The sequence below is a fragment of the Macaca nemestrina genome, chromosome 18 (genome assembly GCF_043159975.1).
Source record: "Macaca nemestrina isolate mMacNem1 chromosome 18, mMacNem.hap1, whole genome shotgun sequence".
NCBI classification, from domain to species: Eukaryota; Metazoa; Chordata; class Mammalia; order Primates; family Cercopithecidae; genus Macaca; species Macaca nemestrina.
The window spans coordinates 8,348,675-8,375,613 of record NC_092142.1 but is presented as its reverse complement, the minus strand read 5'-3'; the positions used below and the strand labels follow the sequence as shown (position 1 = coordinate 8,375,613).

Sequence of the window (26,939 nt, the reverse complement as noted above, 5' to 3'; positions counted from 1 at the left end):
TTAGAAGATGGAGGGAATGAGGCTCAGGACACAGGATGGAGCTTCTTCAAAGCTGTGAAAACCTAGAAAAGAAGTTGGATTTGTTTTCCAAGTATCCAGACATAGACTCATAAACATTAAGGTGACAGGTGCACAGTTGGTCTAGGAGAAAAGAATTACAGGTGACCAGAAGACAGGAGAAACACTTTCTCTTTACTCCCTCTATGATTTTATTTCATTGAGGTTTTTTGTTTGTTTTCTTGAGACAGAGTCTCCAGGCTGGAGTGCAGTGGCGTGATCTCAGCTCACTGCAACCTCCACCTGCCAGGTTCAAGCAATCCTCATACCTCAGCCTCCTAAGTAGCTGGGATTACAGGTGTGTGCCACTATGCCCGGCTAATTTTTGTATTTTTAATAGAGACAGGGTTTCATCATGTTAGTCGGGGAGGTCTTGAACTTCTGACCTCAGGTGATCCACTCGCCTCGGCCTCCCAAAATGCTGAGATTATAGATGTGAGCCACTGTGCCTGGCCCCTCCCTGTATGATTTTAGAAAGTCACAGTCCCTTTCAGGTTTCAAGTACTCATATTTGCCAAGTGGAAAAGTCGAAGATGGTCATGAGATGCATTTCATATGGATGCTTCACTCTTGCTTCCCTGAGATAATGCAACCAGCATGTCCTCAGCTTGGACCTAGGCTTCAGATACCTGAGTTTTGCTTTATTTAACTAACTATGGAACCAGCATAGACTGACCTACTCACTGGAGAGCAGAGGACTTTGGGCTTGCCATGAAATATGAGAATAAGCTGCTTAAACTCAAATCCTAACCCATAGAGTTGGCCCCCTGAGCATGAATCTTGTCCTAAGGTCTACAGCACAGGTTCTGTAAGGCAAAGTCAGCGAGTTATCTGTATAACCTATTAGCTTGCTGTTCGTTATAGAATATACTCCTCCTGCTCATCTGACAACTTTCCTCTGGGTGGGGGGACACAGGAAAATCACCACCGTAGGATACATCCTTCTCATCGGACCATGGCTTAGGCAGAATTTCCTAATGACTCCTTCACAAGCCAACCCTCAGTCACATCAGAGTTTGATGTCACTGAGGTTGGGATGAAAGGGAAGGGACGGAGCCATTTCCTTTGGATCCCTGTCACTGCAGTCAAACAGCATAATTGAAAGTGTTCTCCTTTCTTGAACAGTGAGTCAGCTAGCATTCAAAAAAGGAAAAGGGCTTCTGGTTCTCAATCTTTTCTGTAGACAGATTTGAAACACAAATACCGTGGGGGTAGTTCTCACTGTTGCTCATGATAGGCATTTCCAGGAGCCCTGTGGTCAGGGCTGAATTTCTGCACAGAAGCATCATTTTAGATGAAGCTTAGAATGTGTAAAAGAACACACATGCCAGATATATGCGAGCATCTGATATTCTTCAAGAAAGTGGCAGTGAGAGGTAAAGTAGAAAGAGGACCAAAATATGAGGTCTCAGACCAGCATCCTCTCCTTGGCTGTGCCATCCCACCATGCTGTGATTTTGCATTTAACATACCTGAGCTTCAATGCCCGTATCTATTAAATGATTCCACTATTGACTTTCTTCAGCCACACAAGGAATGTTTCAAGGGCCAGAAGAGAAAATGTAAGTGCAAATATTTTCTGATTAGTAAAGTATCCTCTAAAAAATGAATACTATGAACATCAAGCTTCATTGTGGTTCAAGTCCACACAAAACACAGTCATATATACAAAGTCATGAGATTATGAACCATTTCTAAGTGAGGATGTGTTATGAAAGTCAAGGCTCTAGTATTGATTACAACAATAAGAGCAGCAAGGTTTGAGTATTTAATTTTCTTACTAGAGAACTCTTTGGTTAGGTTGAGGAATCAATCAAAGGTGATGCAAACAGGTGGAAGAATGAAGATTTCACATTTACAGTCAGGTTGAAATTGGAGCAATTAGCTTTTGAAGAGCTAAGGAGATGTAAACAACACTTCCGACATGGTTTGGCTCTATGTATCCACCCAAACTCACCTAGAATTGTAATTCCTGTAAGCCCCACTTGGGACCAGGTGGAGGTAAGTGGATCATGGGTATGGTTTCCCCCATGCTATTCTTGTGATAGTGAGGGAGTCTCACATGATCTGATGGGTTTACAAGCGTCTGGCATTTCCCCTGCTTGCACTCACTCTGTCCTGCTGCCCTGTGAAGAAGGTGCCTGCTTCTCCTTTGCCTTCTGCCAAGATTGTAAGTTTCCTGAGGCTTCCCTAACCGTGCGGTACTGTGAGTCAATTAAACCTCTTTCCTTTATAAATTACCCAGTCCCAGGTATTTCTTCATTGTAGTGTGAGAACGGACAACTTCCACATGTCATCTTCAGTGGCTCCTGTATGTACCATTTGCTATGGAACCCCCGTCATAGGCCATCATCTTCTCCTGAAAGGTCTGTTTTATCTTCTGCATATGTCTTTGGAGCAGGGATTTTGTTTCTTGATTTTACAAGTACCTAAGGATAGTAAATTGGGCTGAGAACAAGTAAGGAAAATGGGAAGGAAACACTTGCGGTAAAATCTGGACAATCCAACATGTCTACATATTTGCCACATTATAAGTAAGGCCACACAGTGCAGGGAAGGTGGAACAATTGTGTGTGTGTGTGTGGTGGGGGGGAGGGGGCGTGGAATAGAACACTCCAATCAGAGGACGGTTAAGAAGTCACTCTCGTTTTCCAGTTTCTCACCTCTTTACCCCCAAACATGAAAGATTGTGAGGCAAACATCATTGTATTAGTCAGGGTTCTCTAGAGGAACAGGATAAACAGGATAGATGTATATCTGAAAGGGAGTATATTAAGGAGTACTGACTCACACAATCACCAGGTAAAGTCCCACACAGGCTGTCTGCAAGCTGAGGAGCAAGGAAGGCAGTCCAAGACCCAAAACCTCAAAAGTAGAGAAGCCAACAGTACAGCCTTCAGTCTGTGGCCAAAGGCCTGAGAGCTCCTGGCAAACCACTGGTGCAACCCCAAGAGTCCAAAAGCTGAAGAACTTGGAGTCCAATGTTTGACGGCAGGAGGCATCCAGCACAAGAGAGAAATGCAGGCTGGAAGACTCAGCCCAGTCTAATCCTTTCCCGTTCCTTTATCTGCTTTTATCCTAGCCTTGCTGGCAGCTGATTAAATGGTGCCAGATTCAAGGTGAGACTGGCTCTCCCAGCCCACTGACTCCAATGTTAATCTCCTTTGGCAACATCCTCACAGATACACCCAGGAACAACACTTTGCATCCTTCAATCCAATCAAGTTGACGCTCAATATTAACCATCACAGCAATACGTGGTGGGATGTACAGAATAGGGTAATGGGGTTTTGTGTTTCCTTTCCAAGCCCAACAGGCTGCTTCTATAATGAATTCTTTTAAATTGAAAATGTGACTCGTTGGACAGATAGCTCCAAACTCATTCAGAATGTCTTGTGGTAAGGCCTGGGAATTTGCATTTTCAAAAGCATTGTCGTGATTTGTATGCACAAATATGTCCTGGGAACTCCGGTTTGCCCTCCTCCCTTTATCCTACAGAGTGCTTCCAATGGCTGAATGGAGAGTGAAGGAAAGAGACTTAGGTGGTCTCCCTTTGTCCCAAGTTCAAATTTACCAGTGAAGAGGATTTCACTGGTGCAGTCCTCATTGTGACCTCGAACACAGCTATCGTGGTATGAAGTTTTCAACGTTGACCCCATCACAGGCCTCTTCATTTTTGGTTTTGCGGCTCTTAGGTTGTAAGATGTCGAATCTATTTTACTACGCTGGCAGCAGCCACATAGAACTTTCTGTACAGCATACCATGTCTTTCTTAGATGACAACTTACAGGTGGAAATGATCCAGAATGGAACTGGGGTGACAGTCTACTCCTGTGCTGTCCAATATGAAACCCAGCAGCCCCAAGTGAAGTTGAAATGTGGCTAGTTCAAGCTGGGATAAGCAGGAATTGTAAAATGCAGATTGGATTTCAGGCAGTGCCAAAAAAAAAAAAAAATAGAATGTAAAATATCTCATTAATAATTTTTATATTAGAATAATATTGTGAATATATTGGGTTCCATAAAATATATTACTGGGATTAATTTTAGCTATTTCTTTTTTTTTTAATGTGGCTACTGGCGAACTTAAAATTACACACGTTTCACATTGTATGTTCCACTGTGAGTGCTGGGTTAGCTTCTACTACGGATACAGAATATTTAAAACCATAATGCTAAGTGATAAAAATGGGAGCTAGATTCATATATTCTGTAAAATCTCAATTTCTCTTACACACACACACACACACACCAGAGTGATACATACAGTATTAAAAATCAGGATTCAAAATTAATACCTTTCAAGTTCTTTAAGCCTTCCATTTAACCAGGATCACGTGTTAAGTTTAGGATGCAGGGGCTTCCATGCACTAATCAAGGACTTCTCAGTTGCATGCCTCAGGGAAATGACACATGACTAGTATGACACTTGATGCCTGTGAATTACAGAACAGAGAATATTCATTCCAAAGATGCTAAAAGACTAATCTGATTTCAAGTGTCATCTGTGGTCAGCACTGGAGGGTGTGCTATTTCTTGGCATCATAGAAATATCAATCATTCGAATTCAAACCTTGTGTGCAAAATTTGGCCTGGGTACCACAGCCTTCATATACTCCAGAAGAAGATACAGAGGGTCAGAGAAACTGGGCTGCTTATGTAAACCGAATTCCCCAGCCCAATGCAGAAGTCAGAAGAAGAGGTTCAGTTTTAAGTAAATACAAGCGTTGAAACAGTAGCTGTGCTACTGCCCCGAGCCCCAGGCATTGGTGAGATTCCGAATATTCCTTCCTTCTCTGCCCCCTGGTTGTGCTTGTTCCCTTTGAAGAATAATTAAGATTTAATGGCATATTCTCACAGTTTTTTGTCTGCCTGCTTTCTGACTGCCTACTGTGCAGAATGCTTGTGTTTGATCCCGGTCATTGCAAGAACTGTACAGTAATTGCCTATCTGGTGACTCGTTAATGGAGGTCCCCAGAGAGCCAGAACGCTGCTCGTTTGAAGTTCTTCTTGTTTACTGTTGGCCCTTCTGGTTTAATCTATATCATCAGAGAGCCTTGCTCAATTATTGGCAGTTCAATCTCTTCTCATTGGGATACAGGAACTGGGTAAACACTTTTTTTTTTTTTTTTGCTTCTTTTTCTTCTCTTTCATTTGTTTTCTTTTTTCTTTTTAAAAATATTTCTTCTTGTCTTACCCAGATGGATCCACCTCGGTAAAGCATGATGTTATCTTGTGCCAGGGGATGTGTAGACCACCTGTGATGCAGCTCTTCAGGCTGCTTTTCCCAAAGACAGCAGGTTGGAGGGCAACCAATCGTATGGAATGGTTCTGCTCTCCATTTCAGGAGAAAATGACTTCTGCCCATCCTGTAGGATCCAAATGAGGGAGTGCCTTCTCCAGGAGACCTATTAGACACTGCAAACCCAACTCTGGCTGGTTTATTGGCCTGTTCACTCAGTGTTATTATTATTATTAGAAAACTTCTCAATATTAACTTTGGTCATTTGTGAAATGTTTGTCCCTCTAAACATGGGAGCTCCAAACAACCCAATGTTACATCTTCATATCTCAAACCCTGGGGTTAAAGAGCCTTCTAAGAGCATGGTTAAGGTGTGTTTGCAGACTAAGTGGATGTTCTCTAGGTCATGCTAACATTGCTCTGTCCTTTCTAGGAAAGGAAAAATTCCTCACTAGCTACCAGAGTTCCATGCCCTTCTCTGCTTAACTCTTATTGTCGGGAAATATGGAATTAGAGACATTTCTAAAATAGGAGTTTGGATGTCATTAGAGTAGGGGACCCTGTTGCTGCTAAGATTAGCACAGACAGAGGTTAGGGGTCAGAAGCTATGTAAGGACTTTGAGAAATCTGGCCAGGATGCCTCTAAAGGCTTTCAGCAGCTTAAATGGGGATAGCAACTCCAGTTGACCCAATAGCACTTTTTAAAATTAGACCTAAGCAAAGTGTCTCAGAGCTTTCCCCATGATTAATATCTGAGCATTGGAAGAGCGAACCATACTTCCCACGTGGAGGGCTAAGATCCACATGCAGATAGGTGATTAAAGACAAAGAGACGCAAGAGATGAACAAAAAGACACACTGTTGCTAATGAGGTTCAAGATCCTGAATCCAACATAAACTCTAGACTTAACTAATCATTATATGAAAAAGTACTTTTTCTTTAGTTGATTTGATCTAATTATTTCCAAAATAATCTTAATGCATAGAATTACACGTAACACGAATAGCACCACAATCCTGATGTAAATATGTTTTGTACATTTGGACAACCTTGAATTGGAAAACTTGTACCAGCAATACATTTCAAGTTCCACCGAAAATAATTATCTCAATCACACTTCCGTTCAGTCAGTCATAGGAAATTCCTTTCCTAAGTCAGGCAGCGTGGTAAAGGTACTTTTCATGTATTCGTTGATTTAACCTCGTAACAATGTCACATGACCTAACGACTTTTGTTACTATTTTTATTCTTTATTTAAGGAGAGAGATAAACCAAGGTTGAGAGTGGCGAAACAGTCTTTGTCAGTGTTGTGGATGAGATTCAAATTCAGGTTTCCCTGTCTGCAGAACTCTTCAAGATTATGCTACGTTTGTAACAATAATAATATGATTGCCTGTATTTTATTGTTTACTATGTAGAATGATTAAGTAACCAGGCTTAAAGTTAAGCTTGATAAGATAATTCATATAAAATATCCCATGTTGTGCTGTGTTTTTTAGCTCATTATCCTTATAATCTTTTCAGGTGTGTGGGAATTAATTTTGCCATTTTACTGATAGGGCGGGAGACTGATTCCCCACCTGCAAATTGAAATGCTTGCCCGAGGTCCCATAGCGGATGAGTGACAGAATTCGAGTGTGAACCCACTTCTCACTCCAGTTCATCCAAGGTGAACATTTATCCTTAGGTAAACTCATTTTCAATACTTGAGCAACTTCTCTCAGGAATCCTCACATCACCAAGAACCCCAAGTCCAATTTAGAAAACCTTATTAGTCTAATAAGACTTCAGTTCCATCAGCATAATTGGCAGGCACCTCAATCGCAGAAAGTCTAATTATTCTATACTGGATTCCTCATTACTGGGCTTGGAGGGGAGGCAAAATGTGGAGAGAGAAGGAAACACTTGTCAGAAACTGCAGTTGTAGTTTGAGACCTCCCTGCAAGGCCAAAAGCTGTTGCCCGAGGTCTTGGGGGTATTGGAAATCTGGAAGAGGACGTCAGTGTACCGTTAGCCTCCTACGTTCATGTTGGTTTGGGGGCAAAATAGCCAAAAGTTAATATCCAAACTGCATTACAGGAATTAAGACTTTTAGAGAACCTCTGCAGCAGGAAAACCTCAGAACTCAGTGGCACGCTTAGCCTTAAATTACTTTGTTTCTTCTAGAAATGAAGAGTGTAAAATTAGCTTTTCTTTAGAACTAAAAACAACTATAACAAATGCACAATAGACACCCTATGCTTTTTAGACATCAAATAGTCTTCTTTTGGGGGAGGTAAAATATCACCCTTGCTTTCTTTTCTTTTTTTTTTTTTTTTTTTTTTTTTTTTGAGGCAGAGTCTTGCTTTGTCACTCAGGCTGGATTACAGTGGCATGATCTCAGCTCACTGCAATCTTCGCCTCCCTGGTGCAAGCGATTCTCCTGCCTCAGCCTCCCGAGTAGCTGGGACTACAGGCGTCCACCACTATGCCCAGCTAATTTTTGAAGTTTTAGTAGAGACAGGGTTTCACCATGTTGGCCAGGCTGGTCTCAAACCCCTGACCTCAGGTAACCCACCTGCCTCAGCCTCCCAAAGTGCTGGGATTACAGGCATGAGCCACCACTCCCGGCCCCTTGCTTTCTTTTCAGCCTTCAAAACTAATATGGCATTTTCAATGGCATCCGTAGAATACATTCCTAGAAATAAAAAGGATAACTCACAGGTGATGCACATCTTTGAAGCATTTGACATATGTTGCTAAATTGTCTACCATGTGCCAATCTTCAGTCCTCTGAATTTTCTCTTATTTCCATAATCGTTCATTGTTATTAGCTGGGTAGAAAAAAAAACTAAATTTAAATTCTGCTTTTTTAATTTACTCACTGTTTGACCCTGAACAAGTCTAGACTCCAAACTTTTGCAAAATGATGACAATAAAAAACAGTAGTAACAATACAAATGTTACCTAAGATGGTCCTGATGAAGGTTGAATAGATGATGCTAAGGGCTGGGTAAGTATTGTTATCGGTGCACATATAACAAGCTCCAGTAACACATTGCAATATGTGCTCTAACAGTTAAACCCCAGGGTGCTTGAGAGCCAGTGGGAGGATCCGATAAACAAGACTTGAATATCAAGGCAGGCTTTCTGAAGGAGGTGACATCTACACAGAATGGGTTTCAATTTACTTTTACCACTTTCAACATTTCATGGATTTTTAAAGACTCAGATTGTGATTTTCCAGTCCACATTCCAAGTCAGTCAGACTCCTGCCTCCTCAGAAGGCAAACAGTGTTCAAACAGTGTCCTGACTCTAAAAAAGCACCAGCTGACCGGGCGCGGTGGCTCACGCCTGTAATCCCAGCACTTTGGGAGGCTGAGGCAGGCAGATCATGAGGTCAGGAGATCGAGACCATCCTGGCCAACATGGTGAAACCCCGTTTCTACTAAAAATACAAAAAATTAGCCGGATATGGTGGCGGGAGCCTGTAGTCCCAGCTACTCGGGAGGCTGAGGCAGGGGAATTGTTTGAATGTGGGAGGTGGAGATTGCAGTGAGCTAAGATTGCGCCACTGAACGCCAGTCTAGTGACAGAGAGCGACTCTACCAAAAAACAAACAAACAAAAAACAGCACTAGCTATCAGAAGACAATAAATTTTCTTGTTTCACATTACACCAATAAACACTAAGTTGAATATTTTAATGTATTGATCTTTACTACATCACACTGTTCCCATTTTACAAGCTGTTTCATGATTTTTAAAATTAGTTCACTTTTAATTGACAAATAATAAGTGTGTATATTTATGAAGTACAATGTGATGTCTTGATCTGTGTGTATGCTGCAGAAAGATTCAATCAAGCTAAATAACATACCTGTCACCTCACCACCTTATCATTTTTTGGTGGTCAGAATTTTAAAAATCTATTAGCAACTTTGAATTGTACAATACATCATTTTTAACTATGGTCACTACGCAGTACGATAGTTTTCTAAAACATCCCTTCTGTCTAACTGAAACTTTGTGCCCCTTGAGAAGTATCTTCCTTTTCCCAATCCCTCCTCCTTTCCACCCAGCCTCTGATAACACCTTTCTCCGCTCTGCGTCTGTGGAATCTACTTTTTTAGATTCCACATATAAACCATTTCATACTTTAAAAACAAAACCTTTAAACAAGAATAAGATGTAACCACAGCATGAAAAGAAGCCCGATTCAGCAGTAAAAGCCACTTAATTATGTGTACATATCCAAGAGGGCTATTATGCCCCTGCTTTCTCTAAACAAAGCTTCTAAAGGAATTTTCTCTAAAAGTACCATTAAGAACTCAACTCAACTTACAAACACATGCACCCCCCGGGACTCCACCAAGACCAAGTTATTCCACTTCATTTCAACGCACAACTTGTTATATCAACTAGTCAGTAGGTGTAATTGTTCCACACCAACCATTTTTGACGAAACCAATATTGGTTGATAGACTAACCTCTCAATTTGTCTTACTTCATTCTTAAAAAAAAAAAAAAAAAAAGAAAGAAATCTATGCATTTTTGGACATCCACATGTTCCAGAATATCCATGATATACTAGAAGCACGCCTTTGGTGTTCCTTCATCTCATTCACTGGTGATCCTCTAACAATTTTAATGATATATATCTGACTTGTCCAGTATTTCCTGTTTTTACACCTGACTCAAAATTAACAAGAGGCAGTTTGAGATTATTGGAAGAGATTTGTACTTCCAGTCAGGAAAGCTGTATTCTAATCACAATCCTGCCACTGGAATCCAAGGTAAGTCATATACCCTCTCTGGGTTGTTTCTTCTTGTTTAAAATAAAAGTGTATTGAAGGGTTCAGCTGTCTATAACAAAAGAGAAGGAAGGAAAGAAGGAAGGAAGGAAGGAAGGAAGGAAGGAAGGAAGGAAAGAAGGAAGGAAGGAAGATAAGTTTATTTCTGTTTCATATAAAAATAGCCCAGTGTAGGTAAGTCAAGACCGGTACAGTAGCTCTATGGTTTCAGAGACCTAGGCTTTTAATCTTATTGCTCCACTATCCTCAGCATGTTGACTTCATGGTACCAGAGAGCTGACCTAGCTCCGGCCACCACAACCAGGTTCCAGCCAACAAGAAGGAGAAAGGACATACTCTTCTTTTTCAAGGAGACTCTCCAGAAGACTCTTGTGACACTTCTACCTATAGACCTTTGGCCAGAATTTCGTTACACATCACATCTAGCTTTGAGAGAGGTTAACAAAAGAGTAAACTTCTGGTTGGGAAGTCATGTATCTAGCTGAAAATCAGAATTCTGTGACTAAGAAAGAAGAACGAAGGCAAGAATGAGTATCAGGCAGCATCCAGCATCCCGTCTCAAAGCATTAGACCATGAGTGGCCCAGAGGCTGATATGGACGAAAAGTCCAAGCTACCTGAGATTAATGTACAATATTTTAGCATTTTCATTTCATGAAAGAATTACAAGTGGGACAGTTAATGAAACTCCTCTTGTCTGTTTCGGCATATATATTTTTGACCGAGACTGACACAGGTCACGAGAATGACTCTGCAGAGCTTTCAAAACTTTTCCTAATTCTGTGCCTCTCCTAACTCTACAGGAACGCCCAAATTCTACGAAAAAGGAACCAGATGGGAACAGTATCAGGGGAAAGAAAATACCATAGTTTGCCTCAGAAATGTTTCTCTTTTCCCTCTGATGTCTCCTACTTTTAGGAAAATTTATAGCACCTTATGACCAATTTTCTATGCATAAAAACCTAAAAAATGGAGAATTTTCTAACCTCCTTGGAGCATGAATCTGCAAGGTCCAGTTGGCTGCCCGTATAGCACAGAGCTCATGCATCAACCAAGAGCAAAAGTGAGAAGCATTTTAAAAGCCTCATTTGGGGGTTCAGTGGAAGAGAAAAGAAAATGCTGGCCGGGCACGGTGACTGGTGCCTATAGTTCCAGCACTTTGGGAAGCTGAGGTGAGATAATTGTTTTGAGCCCAGGAGTTTAAGACCAGCCTGGGCAACACAATGAGATCCCATCTCTACATAAAGAAAAAAAAAAAAATCAGCTGGAAGTTGTGGCACATGTCTGTAGTCCCAGCTACTTGGGAGGGCTGAGATGGGAGGATTGCTTGAGCCCAGGAGGTTGAGGCTGCAGTGGGCTATGATTGCACCACTGCACTCCAGCCTGTACAACACAGCAAGACCCTGTCTCAAAAAAAGTAATAATCTGAAAACAAAATGCTTTAAATAGAAAGTGGTGACCACCTTGACCCATACTGCTTAAGCAAGAAACTCTTGCTATGCCCCCAGTTATGTTTGGCATCACCCTAATAGGGTTGACAGAGCTGCACAAATCAAAAACTAGGGTCAACGAAGTTAAATAATGACCAAAATGAAAGCCCCCACCACGTAGCAAAAGCAGTGCTAGCAAGCTCTCTTGAATTCAGATCCTGTCACTCTTGTCTGGTATTGTATCCCCAAGCACCTAGTTGAGTGTCCAGCATCTGTGATCAATAAGTATTGTTTGATTGAATGAATGAGCAAGTGAATGGCTAACTCCAAAGTTCATGTTCTTTTCCTGTATCCATCTTCCACCATGATTAGTGCTGTGTTCTCCCTGCTAGAAATACTTGGCAAATCGGAAGGTGATAAAACCTACAATGGAGCAGATTCCCACTGTGCTGCAGAATTGGAAACCACATCTTATCGCTGCATAATAGCCCTGGTTCTATTTCCCACATCACAGAGAATGCAGCCTACAAGAGATTGAGTTATTCCACACAAAGACTTCACAGGAGGAAGAAAAAAAATGTTGTTTTGATTCACTCTTTTTTTTGTCATTTCAAATACAATAATGCACATTTTTATCAGAAGCTAAATGATAGTGCTTACAGTATTTAATATCTGAATTCAATTATGTTTCTGAAGGCTTATTACCATAGTAAAAGGAAAAATAGTTCAGAGAATTTCTAAAAGCATCAGGGTACAGTTGTTAGGGGAAAAGTACACACTGTTAAAGAAACTATGTACTTACATAAAAGAGAGACAGTAAGACCAGCACAGACAGAGAAACACACACACACACACACACACACACACGCATGCATGCACATGCACACATACGGCAGAAACACACACATAGATAGGAAGGGTAAAGAGACAGAGAGCTTCCAGTATGTTCCTCCCATGTTCTTCACAGCTCTTGCACCATCCTCTCTTTGTATCCATATGCAAAAGAATGAATTTGGACCCATAGCTTATACCATACACAGCGCTCAACTAAAAATGCATTAAAGGCTTAAACAGAAACTGTAAAACTCCTAGGAGAAAACATGGAGGAAAACTTCATGACATTGTGACATTGGTCTTGGCAATTAATTCATGGATAATGTATCAAAGCACAGGTAATGAAGGCAAAATCACCAAGTGGGACAACTTCCAAACTACAAAGCTTCTGCACAGCAAAAGAAACAATCAAAGAAGTGATAGGAAACCTATGCAATGGAAGAAGATATTTGCAAGCCACATACCAGATAAGGGATTAATTACTAAAATATTTAAGAAACTCCTACAACTCAATAGCAAAAAAACAAAAAAACCTAACAACCCAATTTGAAAATGGGTAAAGGACTTGAATAGACATTTCTGCATATGGCCAACATGTATAAGGGGAGATATTCAGCAGCACTCATCAGGGAAATGCAAGTCAAATCCACAAGGAGGTATCACTTCACACCTATTACCTTAGAATTATTTTTTAAAAGAAGACATGTGTTGGTGAGGACATGAAAAAATGGAACCCTTATACATTGTTGGTGGGAATGAAAATGGTGCATCTGCCGTAGGAAACAGTATGAGGATTCCTCAAAAAATTAGAAATAGTACTGTCATCTTATCTAGACATCAGACTTCCGGATATTTAGCCGAGAGATTTGAAAGCAGAATCTTGAATAGATGTTTGTATACCCCGTTTATAGCAGCATTCTTTACAATAGATAAAATATAAAAGCAATTCAAGTGTCCATCAATGGCTAAATGGATACGTAAAATGTGGTGTATACATACAATGGAATATTTTCCAGCTTTCATTTAATTTATTCTTGTTTTGGAGATAGAGTCGCCCAGGCTGCAGTGCAGTGGCGCAATCTTGGCTCACAGAAAACCTCCACCTCGTGGGTTCAAGCGATTCTTTTGCCTCAGCCTCCCAGGTAGCTGGGATTACAGATGAGCACCACCGAGCCTGGCTAATTTTTGTATTTTTATTAGAGACAGAGTTTCACCATGTTGTCCAGGCTGGTCTCAAACTCCTAAACCCGATCCACCCGCCTCAGCCTCCCAAAGTGCTGAGATTACAGCCGTGAGCCACCGCGCCTGGCCAATATTTTCCAGCTTTTAAAAGGCAATTCTGACATATGCTACAACATAGATGAACCTCGAGGAAATAACAGTCAGTGAAATTAGTCAGTTAGGACAAATATCACATAATTCCTCTTGTATGAGGTATCTAAAATACTCAAATACAGAGAAGCAGAAAGTAGAATGGTGGTTGCCAGGGGTAGGGCTGAGGGAGAAACAGGAAGCTGTTATTCAATGGGCATAAAGTTTCATTCATGCAAGATAAAGAAGCTCTAGAGGTCTGCTGTACAACATTATGCCTATAGGTAACAATACTGTATTGAATATTTAAAAATATGCTGGCTGGGCAACCGTGGCTCACGCCTGTAATCCCAGCACTTTGGGACACCAAGGCAGGTAGATCGCCTGAGGTCAGGAATTTGAGACCAGTCTGGCCAACATGGTGAAACCCCGTCTCTACTGAAAATACAAAAATTAGCCTGGCATGGTGGTGCATGCCTCTAATCCCAGCTATTTGGGAGGCTGAGGTAGGAGAATCACTTGAACCCGGGAGGCGGAGGTTGCAGTGAGCTGAGATTGCACCACTGCACTCCAGCCTGGGTGACAGAGCAAGACTCTTTCTCAAAAAACATTAAAAAAATTATATATACATATATACGCATACATATACACACATATATATACATATATACATATACTGATATATACATATATATACTTACATATATATGCGCTAAGTGGGTAGATCTCCCATTAAGTGTTCTTACCACAATAAAATAATAACAATAAATAATATCCTCCAATCATTTTTTATGATTTAGCTGGAGTAATTTGTCAAAGAGCAAATATGATATTTTCACCCATCTGCCTAAAATCCTGTGATATGTTTCCCACTGGTCATGGGATTAAGGCCAGAACTCTACACTGGCTCCCACTGGCCGAATCTGGGACAATGTAAGCATTGAAATAAACAATGACAGAAATGCATTATTACCTATTAAGTAAAATAAGAGTCTATGAATTCATGATGATATTTATAGATTAACTAATAGGAAGGGAAGCTTTTTCTTATTTTATATTGCCAAAAAACAAATATTGAATAAATGGCAGACTTAGAAAACCCCCAGTGGATGCTAAAATTAGAGAGTGAAAGATTGATGGATAACAGGATATTCACATAGTCAAATGAATTTTCCTCTAATCACTTATTATTTACAAAACATACAATGTAACTTTACAAAGAGGTAACCTGGCAGACGCCAGCTTAACAAAGTGGCCACACTTATTTATTTATTTTTATGTTTTTTTAATTTTTAATTTTTAAAAATTTTTGTAGGTACATAGTAGGTGCACATATGAGGTACATGAAATATGTTGGTACAGACATGCAATGGGAAATAAGTATATCACGGAGAATGGGGTACCCATCCCCTCAAGCATTTATCCTTCAAGTTATAAATAATCCATTTACATTATTTATTTAAAAATATATGTTAATCGTATATAATAACCTTGAGCAGTAGGATATAACTCTCACATGCTTAGTGTTCCAATAATGGAACAGTAGGCGTAAGTGGGCTAAAGGAATCTAAAGCATGATCCTGAATTGCACACAGAGGAAAGCATTAGCTATAGTGGGCAATATTTGGATTATTGTCACATTTGAGTATGGGCTCTGGATTAAATTATAGCATTGTGTCAAAGCTGAAGTTTCTGTTTTTGATTATTGCATTGTGTTTATGTAAGAGACTATCCTTGCTTTTCAAAAAGACATTGAAGAATTTAGGAATAAAGGGATATGATAATTCAATTTACCCCAAATGAGGGAAATTAGATCTATATTTAAATCTATCTCTCTCTCTAATATTTACTATCTATAATCTATAATCTATCTATCTATAATATATCTATATCTATATGTCTATATCTATCTATAATCTTTGTATGTGTACATTATATATTTGTATATATGTATATGTGTGTTACCCGAAAAGGTACTGGTGCATACTTACAGATATAAGGTATATAGAACGAAAAGTCAGTGATTCAAAAGGAGATACTTTTGTAAACAATTGAGTAAAGAGTATTCTTGTACTTTCTTACAACTCATCCTTAAGTTTGATAAATATTAAACTACCAAGTTGCATCCTATCCTGAATACCCTACTTGAGGTCTTATAAGAGTTGGTGCACACCTCCCCTTTATGTTATCCCTTGCTCTAAAATCCAGACGTTCTGCTTTTTTTTTTTTTTTTTTTGACGGAGTCTTGCTCGGTTGCCCAGGCTAGAGTGTAGTGGTGCAATCTCGTCTCACTGCAATCTCTGCCTCCTGGGTTCAAGCAATTCTTTTGCCTCAGCTCCCTGCCCAGTAGCTGGGATTACAGGTGCATGCCACCAGGCCCGGCTAATTTTTGTATTTTTAGTAGAGATGGGTGGGGTTTTGCCATGTTGGCCAGGCTGGTCTCGAACTCCTGACCTCAGATGATCCACCCACCTTGGCCTCCCAAAGTGCTGGGATTACAGGCGTGAGCCACCACACTCAGCTAAGATGTTCTGCCTTTAATCTCTCAAGTTCACTATGCTGAGTTCTACCACCAGCCCCTTCATAGACCACTCTTCCTGCAACTCCCTTCTGCTCACCTTCACCTCTGCTAGGTAAGATCTCATGGAATTAGAGAGCTTGGCATAACGCTTTTCCAACAGAGATGGAGAGTGTTATTTGCATAAAACCATTTTTGTTATCTAATATGACTTTGTTTCTTGATATGTTTATGCCAATGAAAAATCACTGCTTAAAAGAGTATCGAAGCCTTAAAAATAATATGTATTTTGCTATAATTAACGTTTTTGCATAAAAACATTGAAAATTATAAAAAAAATAAACCCCAACTTCATCATTTTAATACTGAATACTGTTAACACATTCTCTTTTGTCTTTCTGCTGACAGAAAGAGAGAGATTGCAGAAAAGGAGGACTGTGGGCTCCAGCACCATGCTTCTGAATTAAAGAATTTTGCATCCTTCTTTGTTGATGATATAATTACATAACATTCACAGGCCACCCACTGACCAACTGCATTGGGTCAAAACATTATCTTTTAAAGTTTTGTTTAAATGTTGCTGGGAAATCCTTCGTTCTGCGTTTTCTTCTCTGCACATCGGGTAGACCATGGCTTGTTCACTTTTCACTTTAAACCAAGGGAGAGCCTTGTATCCTGGAAGCCTTCGTCTCAATACATTCCAGCATCAGCACAATCTAACGGGCCACATCAATCGCTTTGCAGCCACAGACAGAGGCCAATTTCTCTCGAGAAGTGAGCTGAAGCTCAATGATTAAGAAATTTGGGGACTCAAGGCTCCTCTCTCTGTCTTTCTTTGGTTCTCTAGATGTGGTACATTATTCAAAGTCCACATCTCTTTGCTTCACCATGTTTAAAATAGAAAGGAGAAATCTAATTTTATGCTCACTTTTATTCTTCCATTTATTCAATCAAAGTAGCACTCATTGGGCACCATTTCTAAGCGAGGCACTCTTACTGGGTAGGGATACTGAGCAGAAGCGATCATCTTTCCGTCGGATGCTCTCCCCCCAGCGGGACAGACAGGTATTGAACAGAATATTATAATACAATGCAATCAGTTTTGCAGTAAGAGGATAGTCTCCATGCTAGAGGAGTTTAGAAGAGAATTTTTCTGAAATAATCTTTACTCTGGCTTCAACAATGACGGTGAGGAGCCAAGAGAAGAATTGCATGTTATTGCAGAATACTGAGGCCTGTGCACCAGTCCAGGGCTGGTAAAGGCGGCAGAGTGGCTGCGGATCTCCAGCCTGGGTCCTTGGCAGACATTATTAATCAACCCTTATTACCCTTTGAATCCGATTTCGAAAGCTCTTCTTAAAAGTGTGCCTCAAAATCTGAATCCAAATGTTTTGGATTCAGTCAAACCTTCGTTAGAACTCAGCCTCTCTAATGGTGGGATAGATAAACTTGGGTAAGACAATCAACATTTCTTACTTCCTCAAATTCTCCTCCTTACAGAGCTCATGTGATAATTAAGTGAAATAATAATAGGTAAAGCTCTACCTTAGACACTACTGATGGGATTGTGAAGTGACGCTGCCACATTGGAAGACAGTTTCCTTAATGTTAGGCATAAGTTTGCCACACGTGATAGCCACTCTTTTTTTTTTTTTGAGACAGAGTCTTGCTTTGTCGCCCAGGCTGGAGTGTAATGGCGTGATCTCTGCTCACTGCAACCTCTGCCTCCTGGGTTCAAGTGATTCTTCTGCCTCAGCCTCCCAAGTAGCTGGGATTACAGGCATGTGCCACCACGCCCGGCTAATTTTTGTATTTTTAGTAGAAATGGGGTTTCACCATGTTGGCCAGGCTGGTCTCAAACTCCTGACCTCAGGTGATCTGCCCACCTCAGCCTCCCAAAGTGCTAGGATTACAGGTGTGAGCCACCACGCCCGGCCAACAATTCTATTCCTAAGTATTTAAGGAAATGAGAACATATATCCACCCCCAAATTTGCTATGTGCATGTTAATAGTGGCATTATTTATAATAGTGAGAAAATGGAAGCAACTCAGATACATGTCAACTAATGACTGGATAAATCAGATGTGATCTATCCATATAATGAAATATTATTTAGAAATCAAAAAGAACAAAGTACTCATCCATACTACAACAGAGATGAACCTTAAAATCATTATATGAAGTGACAGAAAACACTACATATTATGTGATTCTGGTTACCCATTAAGTCGAGAAAAGGCAAAGTATAACAAGTTACTGGCTCCCTGGGACTGAAGATAGGAACAATGATTGACTGAAAATGGGCTTGAGAGAGTTTTTTAGGGTGATGGAAATGTTATAAAATTGTATCGTGGTGGTGGTTACACAACTCTGTAAATTCACTTAAAAATCATTGTCTTGTACACTTAAAATAATCGAATTTTGAGTTATATAAATAACACCTCACTGAAGCTGTTGAAAAGATATATAAAGTTTTAGGATGGAATCTAGACACATTCAACACTGTTATTCCAACTCTCTTCTTTCAAAAAGTCTTCTCGGACTAGTCCTGTCACCCAACATAAACTACTTTCTCTACATCACTGTATTTGTAGTTATTTCTTGGCATCGAAACCCAACTTACCTCATGACATGGCTTGTTGTTTGACATTGCATAATTTAACTTTTGGTATACATATTTTAATACCTCCCCAAAAGAATGTAAACTCCCCGAGGATAGGGATAATCTCTTATTTATTTTTGTATCCTCATCCTTGGCATGTAGCCTTTAGCTTGGCTGCTGGCACAAAATTCAAATTCCAATATTTATTAATGTATTATTAACTTCGACACTAAAAAAAAAGAACTTTTTTGCCAACTGTGGTTTCTGAGTGAGAAAGGGAAGTAATCACAAGAATGGCTACTTTCAAGGGTGAACACATTTTAGAAAACAGAGCAGCATAAAAGCAAGATCAATTCAGAGACACTGCTGATTCAGGCTCAGCGTGGCTAATTAATTTACACTGCCATGATCACTGCAGACACATCTAAATTTTAGATTATTTTTATCTTGGCAAAGAAACCCTAACCCAAGCCAGCCTTTTGTTGCTAAGCATTTAGCGAAACAGACATTAAAGGAATTGGAGGAAAAAATTAAAGCTTCCGTTAGGTATTTTTTTAATGACAAATTGATGTCTTTTAGAACAATTCAAAGAGTAGCATTTTATGTAAGAACAACCTTTAAGTCAATTAAATTAATTGATGTGTGTGTTAAGATCAGCCAATGAGTTCACTGTCTTTCATCTAAACAGGAAAAAGAAGTTGGAATGGCTTTGTAGAATCTCAGATGCGAAGGTTGCTTTGAGCTCATTAAGTGCTGCTCAAACTTTTAATGGTAGTTTAAGGCAAACACTGAAGATAATGCTTCAGAATTTTGCAGTTTTGTCTTACAGTGAAGGGAGGTAAGAGTGAACTAGACAATTGTTGTTTTATCTATCAGCATCCGCTTCCCCTTATTTGGGGATAGGACCTCAGTTCTCCTTTAGGAGCTCCCCCTACCCCCGTTCTTTGTTTAGGTGGCACTGAACCAACACCCATATGACCTGAGCTCCTCTATCCATGAGGACCCACAACCGTTGTCCAGCTATAGCTTGTGATATTAATATAGCCAAACCAAAATCATTGAATTCTCATACTTTCTGTGAACACTGTGAAAGAGAAACTGTTTTGCTTTTGTTTCTTTCTATTTAAAAACATCTTTAAAACTTTTCTAAAAAGTTGAAAATTGCAAAGATGCGATTATCTTGATATCCTTCAAATAGATTTACAGTTTTTAAATACGTTAACACTTCAATATGTTCTGACTCTTTCTCATTCTCACTCTCTCAGTGTGTGGGGGGGGTGCGTATATATATGAATCTGTGAGTATAAAGTCTATATTTTTTTTCTGCATCACTTGAGAACAAGTCACAGCTACAATGATACTTTATTACAAAATATTTCAGCAGGTAAATTCTAAGAACAGGAACATTCTCCTATGTAACCATAATATAATTATCAAATTCAAGGCTGGCGCACGGTGGCTCATGCTTGTAATCCAAGCACTTTGGGTGGCCAAGGCAGGTAAATCGCTTGAGGTCAGGAGTTTGAGACCAGCCTGTCCAACATGGCGAAACTCTGCCTGTAATAAAAACACAAAAATTAAATGGGTGTGGTAGAACACATCTGTAGTCCCAGCTACTTGGGGGCTGAGGTGGGAGGATTGCTTGAGCCTGGGAGTGGAGGCTACAGAGTCAAGATTGCACCACTGCACTCCAGCCTGGGTGACAGAGTAAGACTCTGTCAAAAAAAACAAAAAAACCAAAAAACCAAAAAAATCAAATTCAAGCACTTTAATGTGGACACAATATCATTATCTAATGTTTTGAAATTTAGTAAAGTGTGTTAACAATGTCCCTTACAACATTTTAAATTCCAGGATCCAAGCCAAGGTCACACATTGCCTACCTGCCATGTTTCATGATTGGAAACAGTTTCCCAGCCTTTCTTTGTCTTTCATGGCAGTGAAATTGTGTGAAAACTGAAGGCAAGTTGTTCTCTGGAATGTCCCTTAATGTTGGTTTGCCTGATTTCCCCTCATTTAAAAAATTTTTTTATTTCCATAGGTTTTTGGGGAACAGGTGGTATTTGGTTACCGGAGAAAGTTCTTTGGCGGTGGTTTGTGAGATTTGTGTGCACCCATCACCTAAGCAGTATACACTGAATCCAATTTGTAGTCTTTTATTCCTCAACCCTTTCCCACTCTTTCCCCTTGAGTCATCAAAGTCCATTGTATCATTCTTATGCCTTTACATCCTCGTAGCTTAGCTCCCACTTATGAGTGAGAACATACGATGTTTGGTTTTCCATTCCTGAGTTACTTCACTTAGAATAATAGTCTCCATTCCTCCCGTTTTTAAATTTAGGCTTTGCATCTTTTGGCAATAATGCCAAAAACTATCTTTTTCCTCATTGCATCACTAGGAATAATACACTCTCTTTGCAACGGGAGAATATAAATTTGTAGCTACTGGTCATCATCTATGCTCTTACTGGAGAAGTCCTGCCTTATGATCAGGCAGCAGAGAGGAAAGCAGGCAAACACGTGGAGAGGAATGGAGCCCTGATGATATCGTTGCAATGAATGGCAGCTCTCACTGCCTCAATAGAGCCCTCCAGACATCAGTTTTGTTAGCCAATCAAATGCTGGGTTAAACTCAATTTTTTTTTTCCACAAGCCAATACATTTTGCAAGCCAATACAGTATTAGGTTATTAGATGTTTTCATTTGCAATGGAAAGAGGACTAATATGGTCAGGTCATAAAAGGAAAGGAAGAAATGTTGAAAGAAGGTAGATAGAAAACAAGGAAGGAAAGGAAAATGTAAGGAAAGAGAACTCTAACCCCTAACAAAGAAAAAAAAATGGAAAGAAAGGAAAACAAAAAGAAATAAGGGGAAGAAGAAAGACAGAAAGGAAGAAATGAAGCAAGAGATAATAAGATGAAGAAAAGAAGGAAAAGCAATCCACAGGGGCTGCTGGAATTCGGCCCTGATGCATGCTCCACCGCTGCCTAAGGCTTTTGCAGAATGCAAGCTCAAGTGTGCTGAGGAACAGGTGCTTGCGTTTCCTCTGTTCTGGCCTCCTTGCTCTGCCACCACACTGCTGCCAACACTGCTGCTGACCTCCTGAGATTGTCACTGCACGTGGCTCTGCTCTCAGAGTTCATTGTTGCTACCACACCGGGCCACCTCCCAAGTGAGGACAGGGCCCTTGCCTAATTCCTCAAGCACACCTGAGTCTGGGCTGCAGCTTTGAAAATATATGGAAGGCTGGGGATTAAGACAGCAAATATATTGCAAATAAATCTTACAATGACAGAAACCCTCCTTTGGTGCTGTACAAAGCTGTGCCTCTGACACTTCTTTATTCGGCAGCTTACCACTCTCTACACTGAAACATAATGGGTGCCTCTTTACCATTGATTCTGTCCCAAATGGGGGGGAAAGATTTTACTTATGCCAAACTGTCACCTACACTTAATCCTTCTCATTCCCTGTCCCAGGAATAATTGCTTTCCAAGATGATCAACGGTAAGAGTATTCCTTCACTTTAGTGGAAACCATAGGCCCAAGACTACTTGAAAATAGCACCATATTAGTGGACTTCCCAACTTCTAACCCAACACAACTCACGACCCCTTATATCCTTTCCCAACTGAGATCACATCAACTTCCATGCAACTTTATTTTCAAACCTTTAGCACTGAGATTTTCAAAAGTTTTTGGCCTACTCTTACGTATGATCCAACATAATGGGTGCACCAAAATCTCACATATCACCACTAAAGAACTTACTGTGTAACCAAATACCACCTGTCCTCCAAAAACCCATGAAATTAAAAGAAAGAAAGAAAGAAAAGAAATGGAGAAACAAAACAAAACATGAAAAAAATAAATAAAAAGGCAAAGATGATCTATTGAGAACCCTGAGATTGGGCAGACGTTGGATATAATAAAAATTTCATGAAGACAAGATCTGCAGACTCGAGAGCCAGGTGAATAAGGAGTTTTGGATGACAATTTGGGAAAAGAGCAGGAGATCTTCAGCAAAGTATTCAGAAAACAATGAAGATAAGGTTTCTTTCCTGGAGGAGGTTTTGTGGAATAGTTCTATAAGGATAAGTGATAGGGTAATAATACTTATTAACTAGGAAAAGATAGTGATTATGGGAGGCAGTAGCTTTTTCTACGTTAATTTCAAGGGCTTCATTCAAGAGGCAACCTAGACAAGCCACAGGTAAATCCTTTCTTGTTGATTTACACAGGGTTTGACACAGTAACTTTACTTCCATGGGATCCTAAATCTGGCCAGTATTCTAGGAAATGGCAAAGAAGATGTTTGTAAAACCACTTTTGTGAGTCTACTTTTGTCCAAAATTGCAAAAAATAGCACAATTGTTTTTTATTCTCCTTGGTTTATTTTTTCTAGACCTTTCCCACTTCTTCTGATATTTGCCTAACCACACAAGTATTGCTTCTTGCTGTTAAAAAATGACCACCATTGACTCCTCCATGTGAATTAGTAGTACTCACTTCAATAAAGAATGATAGAAGAAATTATGATGACTCTGATGATTCTGGATCCTCATAAAACAGAAGAAAAGGTAAAGCAAGAGTCCCAATGTGAGTTTGAAGAGTTTACCCTCCTGGTAAGAGCCCTTGGGAGAAGATACATCTTTAATGAGATTTCAGATTCATTTTTACCTGGGTATCAGGGAGATTATTGGCCGGAAGCCCATTCCAATGCCTTTCAAAACAGTGTGAAGATGGCTTTTGCACTATCTACGAAATCCTACCTTAACTAATTTTATTCTTCCAGTAGATAACACAGTCTCTGTATCATATGCCTTCATGTATATTTCTCCACTGAGATAGAATTTCCTCTTCTACCTCTCTTATGCTTTATGAGTCAGAGTCTTGATATCAGAATAAATATAAATAAACAAAACAAAGCAAACAAATGCTACACATATCAAAATGCTGGTGATGCTTTTTTATCTGCCCATTTGTGGCCACTCTCAACAATGAATCACCAGTTATCAGTCTTCACAACTGGCTTGTTCTGTGTGTGCTGCTATAACAAAATATCTTGGACTGGGTAATTTATAAAGAACAAAAATTAATTTCTTACAGTGCTGGGAACTGGGAAGTCCAAGATCAAGGCATTGGCATTGGTGTCTGTGGAGAGCTGCTCTCTGCTTCCAAGATGCTGCCTTGCTTCTGTGTTCTCACATGGTGAAAGGCAGAAGGGCAAGAGTCTGCTCCTCTCAGTCTTGAGCCCTTTTATAAGAGTGCTCATCTTATTTATGAGGGCAGAACTCACATGACTTAACACCTCCCACAAGCAACATCTCATAATACTACTGCATTAGTGAATATGTTTCAACATGAATTTGAAAGAGGACACCATCACTGAAACCAGAGCAACAATGAACAAGACGCAGTCAGGTTTCTGGGTGGCTGGAGAATATTTCACAAAATAGAGCCTCTCGAATTCAAGCACTTTGACCTAGGGGATTGCCCCCCGGTACTTTTTCTCCAAGCCTGTTTTCTTTTGCCTGGGTAACCAGTATAATAAACTTTCATAATCTAGCTTCACAGAGGGAAGTAGATTAAAAGCCACAAATTGCGAGAAGAAAAGGAGTTTTCTGGAAGTTGATGATAATTAGAAGTAAAATCGGATGCCAGACTTACAGTGAGGAAAAAGAGCAAGTCTTAAAAATCACACAAAAAGCAGACAGAGTAGTTTCAAAAGCTGAGGATTTCTGGGGGCATTTAGTGCTAAGACAAACCTGCCTTCCCACCTGAGTCAACCCCAGAGCATCCTCTTTTTATGTTACCCTCGCCCAAAGAACCTGTTTGACATTTGACCTTGAATCCTTAGAGAAAAGGTATATTGTGTTGGATAAATTTTTCTTTAGAGAGCAGAAGGGAAAGTGAGATGTTTATTTAAAATGCTTCTATGAAAAATAAAAGGTAAAGTAAGAACAAATCACTTGAGTATATAAAGAGCTCAAACTTAAGTTATTTAGAAATTAAATTGTCATAGAGCAATTCACATTCTTATGTTGCCTGATAAATGAGTTATCAGAAGAGAAGAGATGATATATGGCTAGGTGCTATCATGGTGGGAAAGGAGAGAAACCTGTCCCAAGAGAAATCAAAGATTTTAAGGCAGTGTTGCAGCCCCTTCCTGCTATTGAGACCTCGTCACCTTTAAATCTAAAGCTTCTGAAATCTGGAAAAAAAAAAAAAAATTACCAACATTGGCACCAACTGCCCACTACAGCATATTTGCCAGTGCTGGTGTGATGGTTGAATTTATTCTGGTCCAGAACAGTGAACAACATCAGAGGAAAAAGGAGTCAGCGTTGCCCATCCTAGAGAAATGGGTGCAAAGAGTCAGCACCCATGGACTGATCCTGAGAAACACATTTCAGCTCTGAGGCTAGAAGTGTTTGTCAAGCCTCTTTTTAGCCATCCCTGGCTAATAAGATTTTAAGGCAAGCTGCCCTGAAAGCTGGTTTAAATTTGATTATTGCCATTTGGAATTCTCCAGATTCCTCTCAGATTTACTGGTCAAAGTCTTAAGGTCACACAAGCCACAGAAATACTAGAAAAAAAAGGCAGAAAAAAGATAAATCTACATCTTTCAACTCCCCGCTGCATAGAAAATATATGAGGATACCACCAGCGTGAAACAAATGCTATGAGGTAGATACTATCCTGATTTTGACAGGTGAGAAACAAGGAGAAACCAGAAAGTTTTGTTACTTTTTACCCACTTTCTGAATTAAACAGTAAGCCAAAAACATTTTTTTTTTTTTAAAAAAAGAAATGAGGTGAGGAATGACTTAATGAGTACAATGTACACTAATTGGGTGATGGTTACACCAAAAGCCCAGAGTTGGCCAGGCACGGTGGCTCACACCTGTAATCCCAACACTTTGGGAAGTCGAGGTGGGAGGATCACCTGAGGTCAGGAGTTCAAGACCAGCCTGGGCAACATGGTAAAACCCCAACTCTACTAAGAATACAAAAATTACCCAAGCATGGTGGTGCATGCCTGTAGTCCCAGTTACTTGGGAGGCTGAGGCAGAAGAATCACTTGAACCCAGAAGGCAGAGGTTGCAGTGAACTGAGATTGCACCACTGTACTCCAGCCTGGGCAATAGAGTAAGACTGTCTCAATAATAATAATAATAATAATAAAATAAATAAATACCCAGAGTTTACCACTACACAACACATCCATGTAACAAAACTGCACTGTACCCCTGAAATTTGTACCAATAAAAAAGAAGTACTTGAAATAATATGCAAGTCCACTGCTGCTTAATCTGTAGCCAGAGTTCCTTTCACTACACTGTGTACATGAAGGATAAGTCCAAGTAAAGATACAGTCAACAACCTGGAAAGAAAGCACACACGGGGCAAAGCAGATGATCAGTTTCATAATCAGAGATTTTTCATGAATGGACACCAGAGTCTCTGTCAGGTGGGGCAGCCCTGGGAAGCACCCGATAGCCGTTGTTTCTATTAGTATCTCACCCCGGAGACGAGAGGCTGTCTCTGAGGGTTTTCTAGTACCTCATTCTTTTCTTTTGTGCTAAGGTCTCTCGAGGCTTCTCTCTGGACTGAACCTCTTCAAGTGGATAAAATCCACTTTTCTTAACAAAAGAACATTGTCAACAACGAGAATCTTGATTAAGGCCAACAATAACCTCAACTATGACCGTCACTGACTGAGTACTCAGTAGCATACACAGCCAGGACTAAGCACATCATACACATTAACAATTTTAATCTTTGACGTACCCATTGGGTTACCGGGAAGGTTGAAGGAGATAAACACTCCTTCAGATAAACTGAAAAGCATGATAAATGTATGAATCAATATTATCATCATTGTTGTTTTTATTGACCTAAATCTAGCTTTTGAGTATAAAGTCTCAACTTTTCTTTCTGTAAAATCTCTGTCAATTTTTCCTCTTACCTGCCTCTCAAATAAACGCCTTCCCCATCACCATGGCTGCTGACCTTATTAAATGTCTTGTCATTGTCTGGACGGAGGGGTAGCGGAACAAAGAACAAAGATGACTAAGATGGCATATTTCCGGGTTCTTCATCACCAACTTTCCCGCGCCCGGGAAAAAGCACAGGTCAACTGCGCA

The 26,939-nt window shown here is 40.0% G+C and overlaps 1 long non-coding RNA gene across 3 annotated transcripts in view; it reads right to left on the bottom strand.

Moving 5' to 3' along the window:
* LOC105467806 (uncharacterized) overlaps window positions 1-26,939 on the bottom strand; it is a 64,405-nt gene extending 37,466 nt beyond the window's left edge. The window contains exons 1-3 of one of the 3 annotated variants that reach the window (XR_011616282.1): window positions 26,762-26,939; window positions 8,002-8,113; window positions 4,356-4,493 (exon numbers count right to left, since the gene is read on the bottom strand). This is a non-coding gene — a long non-coding RNA (uncharacterized lncRNA). The remainder of the gene's footprint in view (window positions 1-4,355; window positions 4,494-8,001; window positions 8,114-26,761) is intronic. The other 2 variants (XR_979140.2, XR_979142.2) reach the window with 2 other exon arrangements.